Genomic DNA, 8624 nt, shown 5'->3' with positions numbered 1-8624 from the left:
GTGTATTATAGACACAACTTAGAAAAAAGAGTTAAAGAGACCTCGCTTTTACTTACTTTCGTAACCAAGCCAGCCAACGCATTGCTTCCTTGACAGGACCCTTTGGTAAGGCGGGGACGAAAAAAATGAAGACACCTTTTAAACTTTTGGAGCGTGGACGTTATGGACTTTGTGTGTAATCATGGGAAGGAAGAAAAGGGAAAAAATACTGGAGTCAAAGCCGTCAGAGCTATCGATAGTTAACTGACTCTCACCTGACTCTTCCAGCTAGGTTTTACAATCTTCTATGTGGTAGCACTTTTCCAGACCCCATCAGCTGTTCATACTTTTAAATTTTGCGCTGGCCACATTTGCCTCGAAGGTTGTGAATGCTTAGTTACGCCCCTGGGAAACTCAGAAAACGTTCGACATCGTCTATTAATTTTACAAGTGTCATACCAAAAAGTAAAACATTATGCAGGATATTTTCATAATATCCCCCTGCAAAGTGGATACGTTCTTTCAGGGATAACTACTTTACTCATGAATGAACTGCTGCAATCCCTGAATATGTTGTAAACAAACTCGTACGAATATTACATGAAGTAGAAATACAATCAACTCTCGCCTCGCGGGCACCCGGCTATAACGGACGCTCCCTCGAGAACAGCCGGGTTGCATCAATAAGAGGGATGTTGTATGATTAAAGAGAACACACCAGGGCCTGACTATTCATTTCTTACAAGCCCAAAAATGCCCTCCATGCATTTTGTTATCTTCTCTTTTGATTATAAAAACAACCACATCAGTTTTCAGTATGAGGTGAACACAGGCTGACACGGTCCACGTGACCAATTTTGTCCAATCACGTCATTGCAGATGGCGGACTGATTCTTTCACCTTTTTGCGGGTAGTCTCGTCGATGTTCTTCGATTTTCGCCGTTTATCAAGTGATTTACAATTATTTTTTGGAAAAGTTTGAGTAGACAGATGTAGCAAGCCGCAGTTCTTAAAACAATATAATGTATGTTTGTTTTCTATTGCCTGGGCTTTCCAAGTGTCCCTTCGTCTCTTGTAATGTCAGTATCTTCATTGTAAGATGTCGGCTGCTTGTTAAAAATCAAGATCACCCCACTCAGCAGGAGCAAGCTGGGTGGCGCAGTGGTAAGAGCACTCGCCTCCACCAATGGGGTCCGGGTTCAAATCCCTTTGTCGAAACCATATGTAGGTTGAGTTTGTTGTTGGTTCTCTCACTTGCCCCGAGAGGTTTTTCTCTTGGTCCTGCGGTTTTCCCTTCTCCTCAAAAACCAACACTTCCAAATTCTAATTCTATCTTGAACGCTCGGACACGTTTAAACGAGTTCATAAGAACTCCTAAGTGCTTCGTAGGTAATCAAATTACCATTACCATTACAATTACAAACAGCCTAAACATTCATTCTTAGATCCGAGGCTGAGGGGTATAAAACAAAAGAAATCGCTTTGAGGTTAATTCGTTTCTTTTGTTCTATTCCGTCTCAGCCTCGGAGCCAGGTATGAAACTGGCCTGAACTGGCTCGTTGCCTCTGCCCTTAGAACATATATGTTACAGGTCAAATTTGATTTCAGGCTCAATTTTTTTTAACCTATATATAGGTTGATTCTCAATTTCCTTTGTCTCCTAGCCCTAATTATTCATGAATTAGGGCTAGGGAACAAAGGAAAATGAGAATCAATCTACTGGGGTTAAATCAAAATTAACCTGAAATCAAATTTGACCTGTAGATAAACATATCTATTGAAGTGAAAGGTACACCAAACCGACTAGGAATAGTACGTCCTTTGAACAGAAAAGGTAACGCTCGATCTTTTACTGGTCTGTAGGTTGAACTCCCTTATATGGCCTATACGAGGATGTGCTCATATGTACAGCTAGACAAGGTAGGGTTTTCGACTTCTCTGTCCTAAACGGAGTAAATAATTCGTGCTGGTCTGCCCGCCTTATTAAAGACAGGATATTGCCTACACGATTAATTTGAGTTGGTTGATGAAACTTGTGTGTACTCCAGATACAAAAGTGTTGACCAGCTGAACGTGGATTTGCTCTATTGTAATTGCCAATAACTGGGTTTTAAAACACAAAACGGCCAGCTTTTTTACCTATTTCCTAAACATAGCCTGCGTTGCAGTCCGCCCACACACTCGTAAATATCAGAGTCCGTCAAGGCTTAGAGCGTCTGCGACGCAGGCAATCCTAAACAGGGTAATATAATCAAGGCTGTTGTTCTTAACTTGGTATGTATTTCAGGGTTTTTTGTACTAAAAAAAGGGTCAGGGTATTCCCTATATTAGTCAAGTACCCTACGGGTTAAGCTACACGGCCCCTTTAAAATAATACGAAAGAGCACAGGAGACAGGGGCAGCCTGTTTGTGGTGCTTACTCTTTAATTCAAGTATATCCATACCAAGTGCACTCGATCAGCCTAACTCGGATAAGGTCGCAACTGAAGTTTGTTAAACGTTCTTGGTGAATGGAGGGATTATAATAAAGAAACGCAAGACTTGAGTTTAATTTGCATTTGTAAACAAAAAACTTTTTCGCCGGTTTTTTATCACTAAATGCAAGTCAAAAAGACAAAGCTTTACCTGTTAAAACTTCCAAACCGAACTTCGTCACCTTCTTCATGTATTTTGGGAATAGCTTGCTTGATTGGTTGTGAAATTTCTTAGTTTGTTACGGCAGCAAACCGGGAAGGCATATTTCTCGCAACTTACGTGAGTTTGGTGTCGCTCGCTTGGAGGAACTGGAGGTGAATCAGTGAATAGTGCAGGGTAGTCACTGATTGAGTAGCCAATCAGAGCGCGCGAAAAACACTATTCACTGTTTTAGTATATAATACTAATAATTATTTTGATTATTTTGATATGCTCTTCAGTTTCAGCTCGTGCTAACAAAAGTTTTCAAAAAGCAAACTGTTTTAGTGTTTACCGAAAGTGGATCACATGATCAACTAATGCAAAAGGCCTATCATTGATTGTTTTCTAAAATAATTTTCATCAGAGGTCATGTGGACATCATGTAAGGTATAAAACAGCTCCAACAAAGACATTACAGTCCATAAGCAGAAACCTGTATCAATATTTTTTTAAAAGAAAAACTCAAAAAAGTTGCGTTACTTCCGATTGCCTCCAAATTTGGTACACAGGAAGTTAATAGATTTAGCCCTTGATTTAGCCAATTATGTGCCTAGTTCCAGCCCTCATCCTGTTTTTGAGCTTCACGCAACAATTTTTCAAAAACTTAAAAAAATGTCGGTCCTACAGTGACGGCTTTTGCAAAGAATGAAAGCTTGTATCAACGAATTTGAACCAAATACAAGTCAAGCAAATTATTCTGAAGGATTCTGGAGGATAACAAGCCAAACAAACGCGAAAATGGAGGTAAGAAAACAGTAAATGCAATTCGGCAAGTGGGCCATAGTCTGGTAACATTCTGATGAAACAAAGTGAAATCCGTCCCGCTAAGCTTTTTGCCTTCAAAGTCTCGCTTATTTTGATGACTTCTATCAGTGAATTTATGTTTGCTTATTTTCAACTCGATATTTCGCCGAGAAAATAAAAAAATATAGCGTCTTTCGAAACTGAATAGGGCTAAATATCGGTCAGTATAAAACATGGACTGCGGACTTCGGACTGCGGACTGGGTATGAAATACGGACTAAGTATAAAACGCGGACTGGAAAATATGGACTGGGTATAAAACAGGAACTAGGTATAAAATATGGACTGCCGACTGTGAACTGTGGACTGGGTATAAATATGGACTACGGACTACTTGGGTAAAAACGGTGCTAAAGTTGTAAATACTCCTATAAATTCTTGGTGGAGGTGTGCCGCCCGGTTCTCTGAATCATGAGCCTGGCCTAAATGCTATTTTCTTCACCCATTTTTAGACCTGTAGTCTCGGTCTCTAACAATCATGAAAGGGGTCAGGATGAGGGGGGGGGGGGGTACTCCCTTAGGTATGTATTGCCCCAAGGGAAGGGGTTTTGGGCCTTTTTGGTCTGAAAACACTTTACCCATTTTGATCTGGAATCGGGTATGGTTTTTGAGGAACTACGGGAGCGTACATGACGTATATATCATTTCAGTTCCAAATGAATAAGAACGAAATAGAAATATGCCAATTCGAAATGCATTTGGAGAATTTTTTTTGTTTACTCTCTAACTTGGTAATAATGACATAATTTCTGCCTTATCCCTTTAAGCCCCAATATCCACATAAAAATTCTCCAAACTGATTTCCATACATTTCTTTCATGAATGAGTTGAGATAATTAATTGATAATTTAAAAGATCAAGGCATTATCTCTTTGGTGATCATTTTATTAATTCTCATAACCTAATCTCTTGACATTGTATGAATATTGTTAGGAGAAAATTGACATTAGTCACTATTGGGACTTAAAGGGTTATTAGACCTGACCTGTTCCAGGCTCCAAGATAATTGGGTCTGCTGAATTGAGAAAGGGCGAACACAAAAATAAAATGGGAGAAAACTGGGGAGTCTCCTCAACTATCTGAGAACCTGGAACAGGCTAAATTAGGCCAGGTCTGAAAATTGGTATAGATTTTAGAGATCTGTTCTGAAAACGGGTGTGGAAAATGACATTTTTTGGTCTGAAATAAGCTCAGGATTCGGAGAACTGGGCGGCACACCACCACCAAGAATTCCCAGTAGTACCCGCCTCCGGGGTTCAAGAACAGGGTGTAAATCATGTCATCATAATCATCGCTTAGAAAACGTTGGATGATTCATTTTGGTTATTATTCACATATGTGAGTAATCCCACCCCCCTAAATACTGCTTTTTTGCATCGTGGAATGCCCCCACATTGACCTTCTCGTCTGAGTTCTTCATTCAGTCCTCATATTCTGAAGGCTTTATTTGAAACAGAATCGTGGCATCTATAAGAATTTTACTGATCTGAATAACACCAATACTATAATTTTTTTTATTTGGTGCTTCTTATTGTTTTAAAACTGGAAATTGAAATCTCTTCTCACTCCTTCTTTTTATAAAATTCAGAGTTTAATTTCAATAAATTGCCTTGAGTACCGGCATAACCGTCCTTGTCTGTGGGGATAGACTACATGAACAGCTAAAGAAATGTTAAAGCTGGGACTACTGTTTTTGCTAGTCTGCTTTCCATTTCTCTCAGTTCTAACTTTCTAAAGCTGTTTTTATATACATAGTCTGTAGTCCGCATTTTATACCTAGTCCATGTTTTATACTCAGTCCGGAGTCCACATTTTATACCTAGTCGGAGTCTGTGTTTTATACCCAGTCCGCAGTCCATGATCCGCAGTCCGCAGTCCGTGGTCCACAGTCTGCTGTCCATGTTTTACACTGACCAGTCTAAATATCAGGCCATGAGGTGACGCTCAAGTCTCTAATTTCACTATGCTAATAAGCTCTGACCTCATTTGCACAATCTGACAGTGTCACAAAATTTATTTGTAGAAAATTGCTAGTCGCTCTATAGTTTCCACCGATATTCGGCCTGTTTTGCTTAGATACTGAAGAAAAAAATTATTTCTACTGCATTACACATCATCATACTATAACAAAATTCTCAAATCTGATTGGTTATCAACTGCTCTGATTTCAGCCTTAATAGGACAGTATGAGCCATCACGTGCATGCTTTAATGGCATTTTTTTCATTGCTTGCAAAAACATCTTGGAATTTCTTGTGTTTTGATTTTAAAAAGGGACTTATATCATTCACAAATTTTGTTATGATTAGTTAGTAACAGAACTTTATGTCGTCCAATTCAGTGTGTAATCACACTCGTGATTAAACAAATCGGACTCCGCCAGGTGGTCGCCGTCTGATTTTTTCAATCACTCGTATGATTACAGACTGGATTGGACTCCACTCAGTCCTGTTACCATTACAAATAGACAACGTTCCTGGCAAAATTACTCTCTTAAAAAGATTTTAAATTAATAATGCAGAAATATGCCTTGTTTATTTTTTTGTGGAATATTATGGGTTTCCTGAGACCAAAAAACAATTTTTTTCTGAAAGATGAATTTTTACCCTTTCCAATGAGGTATACCTTTATATCAAACTGTAAATAACAGCAGACATATAATTTTTTAAAGTTGCATGGTCAAAAATACTTGAAATAATTAGTGAAGACAATGTAATCTTGCAGAGTCACCTTTTTTAACTATCAAAAAATTAGAGGGGACATGTAGGGAATTCTCAGTTCCCACTCAATATTGATTTAATTACTTTGCAAAAAGTTGCTGTTAAGTTCAATGTGTCCCTACAGTTGTATATCAACTAATCCTGAATGAAGCAAGGGTACTTTGCGAGCTTGACAGTAGTTTTTATTGGCTTGTCAATAGGATTGCCGTGTAGTTATCTGGACAAAGAATGAGGTTGCAGGTGGTGGTTGGTCTTTAAAGGTAAATAAATGAAAATTCTACTGGTACAGCAGTTATATGGAAAGTTGGTAACCATTACACGTTATTGTGTAGTGTATTTACTACCAATTATAGGAAAACAAGTTTCATAGAGACCCAGTGGCCCCTCCTAAGCATCATGATTGGCACGGGCCTGGAATGCTCCTTAAAAAACTGTTAGGTCCTTTAAAACTCCTTGAATTTGTAGAAAAAGTGCTTGAATTTTTGTTAAAAACTCCTTGAATACTTCAGACTACAACAAAATAAGTTCATTTTGTCTCAAACAACAATTAGCTTTCTCTATCAGGACAATTCAGTGTTTCTTATCCAAACTATCTATAAGTAACCGCAATTTTAATAGGTTTTCCCAAGTGTACTTTTTCAGTCACCTTCTAAGCAAACAAAACCACTAAGGAAAATATAGCTTGTTGGTGAGCTCAGCGATGATGATGGAAGCTGCCTAGATAAATTGTGTTATTTGCTAGCTTTTTTGTGTGTTTAAATAATTTAGTTTTTTGTGTAATAGTTCCTGTTGGTGTCTTTTTTTGGAACATGAGATAATATAAACTTCATTATTAACAAAAGGCGCCCTTCTTCTCTTATTGTGTTATTATATGAATAACAAAGCTACAAAAGTTAATTTTTTTAAAGGGTTATAATTAGCTATACTCAGGAAAAAATAACCGATTCCCATTTTTGGATATTTTAGGGAATTAAAGAATATCCACAAAAATCCCAAATTTGGAAGAGTGAGACAAATCCCAATCAGGGAACTTGGTTGGGAATTCTGTGGTTGGGACTTGTCTCACTTTGCCAAATTTGGGATATTTATGGGTATTCTTTAAATACCCTAAAATATCTAAAAATGGGAATCCATTATTTTTTCCTGTGACTATAATGTGCCCTTCTCCATTCTAAATTTTCTTGCTAGAACCTTGTGTACATGTAGTTTAAACAGCCTTCTACTAGTACTAATATTGTACAACTTAAGTATTATCTATAATATAGAGTAAATAAAATGCAAAATATAAAAGCTTGAAGCATGAGATTTATTCGACTCTGGAATAGCTGTTATCCTTTGGTCTTAGGATTTATAGGTAGTTGTTTTTTGGCATAACTGTGCGAATATGTAACATTTGTGACATTATGCAAGTGCCTGAGAAAATAAACTCCTTGAATTTTGTCATAAAGTTCCAGAAAAGTCATCAAATAAAAGTTAATGAAACTAGTATTGACCATGAGCATTTAAACGGCTTTTTTTGCGAACTAACTGCATGAGCTTTCTGACCAAATGTTGTTTCTGGTTTTCAGGTGTTGAAGAAGTTTGGTGATGTTGTGTGACATGTTAGTTGGTCTGTATAAAGTGGAGGCAACAAGGTAGGGTATGTATATTTTTAAATGATGTCTTGTTGATTGAGGCAACATTTTGAGTTGACTTCCTTTAATGTTATGCATGCTGTCTTGTTACTCAACTGTCATATTACTCAATTTTGCCCCAATGTGAAACAGTCAAACTGTAGATGCTGGTGGGGAGGAGTAAATGTATTTTTTTACCTTAAAGTTTTTTCCCATGTTCTCAACACTTTTGTTTCTTAATGTAACTGTTCCAAGCTTATTGCTCACTGTGCTTTTGTGAAAAGGTTTATATTTTCACCGTTAGGGTGAAAATATTGGGCCTTCAGGGCCCAATTTGTCAATCCTGGGTCTGTGGACATAATTGTTTTCTGGTGGTTGATTATCTCTGCCAGACAATAAGTGCTAAGAACACCCCAGTGTTTGCAGGCCAATCGCTTAAACTGAGGTTGATAATGCACAGCATTAACCTACACGTAGGACCAAATCTTAACCTACAATAAATATACTGTGCTTACTATCTTATAGGCTGTTTTGTCTGTTAGGGTGAATAGAATTACTGCATGGATCTTTGAGAAGGTTCAACAACTTTTAATGAGATTCAGTTATTTATTTTTGAAAGAGAAAAATTTGGGTTTTTAAATTTGACCTTACCCTAAGTAATTTAAGACAAAATGGTAAAATTGTGTAGCAATGCTCTCCTTTAAAGTACATAGTAATGCTTGAAAACGTATTTTTATACAGGTGAGCTTATGGAAGGAGTCACTCGAAGGCCATTGGGTGTGCCTGTTAGTGATGTATACAGAGGGCAAGGGCAGGAAACGCAATGATGTCTT

The 8624-nt window shown here is 37.7% G+C and overlaps 1 long non-coding RNA gene across 1 annotated transcript in view; it reads left to right on the top strand.

The window, feature by feature from the left end:
- Positions 1-1900, top strand: part of LOC140923714 (uncharacterized) — a 172377-nt gene extending 170477 nt beyond the window's left edge. The window contains exon 3 of the long non-coding RNA XR_012164179.1: positions 1843-1900. This is a non-coding gene — a long non-coding RNA (uncharacterized lncRNA). The remainder of the gene's footprint in view (positions 1-1842) is intronic.
- Positions 1901-8624: the final 6724 nt, after the last annotated feature.

Source organism: Porites lutea, chromosome 13 (genome assembly GCF_958299795.1).
Source record: "Porites lutea chromosome 13, jaPorLute2.1, whole genome shotgun sequence".
Taxonomy (NCBI): domain Eukaryota; kingdom Metazoa; phylum Cnidaria; class Anthozoa; order Scleractinia; family Poritidae; genus Porites; species Porites lutea.
The sequence above is the reverse complement of the archived record's forward strand: the minus strand, read 5'-3'. Positions and strand labels throughout refer to the sequence as shown.